The sequence below is a fragment of the Xiphophorus maculatus genome, chromosome 12, assembly GCF_002775205.1.
Source record: "Xiphophorus maculatus strain JP 163 A chromosome 12, X_maculatus-5.0-male, whole genome shotgun sequence".
NCBI lineage: Eukaryota > Metazoa > Chordata > Actinopteri > Cyprinodontiformes > Poeciliidae > Xiphophorus > Xiphophorus maculatus.
In genome coordinates this window covers 898156-902235 of record NC_036454.1, presented here as the reverse complement: position 1 = coordinate 902235, position 4080 = coordinate 898156, and positions in this window count along the sequence as shown.

The window sequence follows — 4080 nt, the reverse complement described above, 5'->3', positions numbered from 1 at the left end:
GAAGTATCGGAAATAATTGGGGACATTAAGCAATGCTGAAAAACTCTGGGGGTCGTCCCAGCCCCTGTTCTTATCCAACAGACGTCTGACTAACATCTTAGCTTTGGTGGTGTGTGATAGTATGAACCCCAATGGATCGTACTCAGTGGCCAGTACTTTGTATTTCAGGGGTGTCAAACTCCAGTCCTCAGTCAAGGGCCACTGTACTGCAGTTTTTAGATGTGCCACAAGTACAAAACACTGCAATGAAATTGCTGAATTACCTCCTTCTTGTGTAGATAAGAGTCTTGCCTAATTATTCTATTCAGGTATGGTGCAGCAGAGGCACATTTAAAGTTGCAGGGCAGCGGCCCTCCAGGACTGTAGTTTGACACTTGTGCTGTAGATGGTGCGCATGGTAGGAGCTGCATACTGGACTGGACAGTCCTTATAGCCAAGTATGTCTGCCAAGCTCTCCATCTTACTCTCTGCAAGCCAGAGCTCAGCACTGTCTGATCGATCTTCTGGTAGGTGACTGATGGCACATGACTCTTTGCTGGCCCATTGCTGAAGGACAAATCCAGCCGAAGATAGTAGAGCTCTTAGTTAGTCCACTACTTCTCTGGCCTTGGTGGCTGTTGGCACACTGTGAAGACAGTTATCCACATAAAAACATCTCTCTGTGGAAGTTCTCACCTCTTCTCCTAGCTGACTGTGGTCTTTGGCATGGCGTTGCAGAGCAAATGTGGCACAACATCAGGTGGTGCCGAGGGGTAACCCCTGCCACTCGTACACTGCAGGTGGTTCCTCATGTTGTAGGTTACGCCACAGGACGCGCAGAAGAAGGCGATCTTCAGCTAGTAAACAAACCTGATGGGACAGGTCAAAAATAGTGTATTTGGGGCCTGCCATAGCAATGCATGGAAGGCACCTTTTGTTCTATTACATGGAAGTCACCTCCGTCACCATTAATGCGGCTCGTACCACTGCATGCACCCTCACAAAAGTGGCATCAAAAAGTGCGGCTCAATGCCGAGAAGGGAGCTATGAGTGGAATTCGGAGTTACCATGGCAACATAAATTGCAAAAAATGACGCCCCAAAATCCCATTGTAAGTTAATGGAGCGATGAAAAAAAAAATCCTCAAAATACCTATTTTTGAGGATTTTCTGTGTCGTCATGAATTCACGTAGAAATGCCATTCAAATTTCACTTTTTAGATACGTCCAAGCTCTGTTCAGAAGTGAAGACAGCACATTGATACGAATTACGGTTTGTTCACAACTTGTCTCTAAGCGTACCTAAGTTTTTGATTTTTCGTAAAATTAGAGTGTAACTGACACTCCGCTAGAGTGAGAGACGGAGTGCCATTTTGACCCCAAAACATTTTTTAACTCGTCCTCATGCCCACAAATATCGCCCTATTAGTATCAAAGTCGGTCATGACAGTGATACGCATGCCTGCTCCGGTAAAATGTTTTTGAAATTTATCTAGGGCTTACGGTTTTCTGTCAAGGTGCTTCAGAGCAAAGTCATGCGACAGGACAAGCTCAAGCTCTCAGCCATTGATTTCCATACATTTCTGAAAAATCTCAGAGTTTAGCGTACACCATCTTTCTCTCATCACTGCTATTACTGTGAGTGAGGTACAGATATGAATCGCAGTGCTATCGGAGATGACAAATAGCCCTCTCATACGCTTCAAACAGTTTTCGAATACATATCACAGTTCCCGAACGGGAAGGAGTTGTTCGGACTGCTTTTTTTAGTGAAACTGGCTGGCTCAAACAGATAGAATTCTGTCTCCCACTGTGTGTCTCACTCACAGTTGGCAGAGAGGATTAATTACCACAGCAACAGAACACAGAGCAGGGGAGAGCTGCTGCTTAGGACTACAAATACATCACTGTAGTTCCAACTATGGCAGAACACTCAGTTAAAACAGAGGAGGACTGAGCTGGCATTTAGAACTACTTGCTGTTTTGGGCAGTATATAACTGATTTAACCCAAACACTGTTACTCATAAGATTAGTGTAGCCCTTTAAAATAAAGCTTACTGATAATTTCAAAATAAAAGCCTGAATATTCCTCTCAGGCCTTTGTTATCTTTTTCTCAGGGAGAGCTACAGATATGAATCGCGGAGACGAGAAATAGCCCTCTAATATGCTTCAAACGGTTTTAGTCTCGTGGTTCCTGAACGGGAAGGAGTTGTTCGGACTGCTTTTTTCAGAAAAACTGACTTTGTCTCACAAAGATAGAAATCGTTCTCCAGCTCTCTGTCTCACACGCATGACTGAGTTGGCTGAGAGCTGAGCTCCACTTTAGAACTACAATGGACCTTACCAAGCTCCGCCCACAACTGACCTAGAAAATCCCACGTGGCCACAAGTCTCAAACAAAGCCTCGCAAGCGTTGTTTCTAAGTAAACATGGCATCTTCCACGTCGACTGATTCTCTGCAGTGCATTTCTGACTCGATTAGTGCATCATTTCTACCGGATTTTCACAATATATCAGCTACTACAATGGATAGAGGAACTAACAGGTTCATGTCATCTTTTTTGGATGAGATCAAGGTGTTTGAGTCACGTGATGCCTCCAACATTGTGTACGTCACAGCAAAATGCTTTCGCTCGATGAGTAAAACGGCAGATCCACACACCCTCTACATCAATATAGTTGTGGATAAGATCACTGATGCCTATTGTTCTTGCAAGGCTGGGTAAGTCGGGCACTCATCGTTTTGTAGGCTACTTTTGAAATCAGTGGGTGATTCCTGTGGTTTGTTGGCAAATGTTTGAGTGTGTCTAGGCCTGATACACTGTACTTGGTGCTAGAGTGGCTAACATGAGTAACATGAGTAGGCCTGTCACAATAGCAAATTTTGCTGAGCGATTAATTGTCTCAAAAAATTATTGCGATAAACGATAATATTGTTTGAAGACCTTTTTACACTGATGTAATGGAAATGACGTAATAACGCATGCGATTTCCTGCCAAAGATAGATATACTTTATTTTCAAAAGCATATTTAACACTGGAACTGATAAACAAAATAAACAAAACAACCAAAAACAAAATGGATTCTCAGTCTCCATTAACAAAAAATGTACTTGATAAAAACTAAACAACATAAAGCCAAAGTGGAAATAAATACTGCATTCAACCTAAAGACTGCAGATTATGAAGTGTGTATATTATGTTGCCCTTCAGTAATAATTAGATTTAAATAGAGAAGACGGGCACATCGACTACCTGATGCAATAGTTCACACTACATGATTTTTTGCTCCTATTTTTCCCCCATACAACAATCTTAGAACGTTGGTCTTTCTAAGATTGTGTGGTGTGTTACGGTAGATCGTCGTTGCCGCTCCGGTCCAAATCAGGGGTTTTCCCCGACTGGGAGCTTTAACGAAGCCTGTTGAATGTGACAGGTAGCCAATCAGAAAGCGCGGATTCTCCTCGCGCTTTCTAAGGGGAAATTACGTCGGGGAATCCCAAACAGCTGATACAGCGCAACCCGAAGTCCAGCGGACTTCGGAGATAATAGTGGAAACAACATTAATGTTTATTCAACATGCAAAGCAAGGGCGTAGGTTTGGTCTAAGGTTTGGTGGGACCTTACAACTTTGGAATATTGGTCGTGACATGTCACGACCGTCCATACCCAAACCTACGCCCATGATGCAAAGAATATAGAAATGACAAGAGGAGGAGTTGGAGCGAAATTACTACCGCAGTTGATAAACCCGGTAACTTTTCAGCTGTTCTTCGTTAACGTGACGTAAATAGGTTCTAATGATTTTCATTCAGTCAGGACTTTACGCTGACACTAGCCACATGCATTGCAGGTAGACTGTAGTAAAGCATTGATTAATGCCTGGTTTAAAAATTAGTTCACTGGACTTGTAGCCATTATTTTGTAGCCATTGTTGGACACCACACGGCAGGAACAAACCCGATCGAACCTTTATACCTAGGATTTCTGTCAGCTAATGTGTGGTCTGTCAGGTTTTGAAAATGGGCCGACAATCGGCCGACAGCTCTAAGATCGTAGTCTGCGCTGGGCTTTACACTAAGGAAATGAGAAAGGAGGGT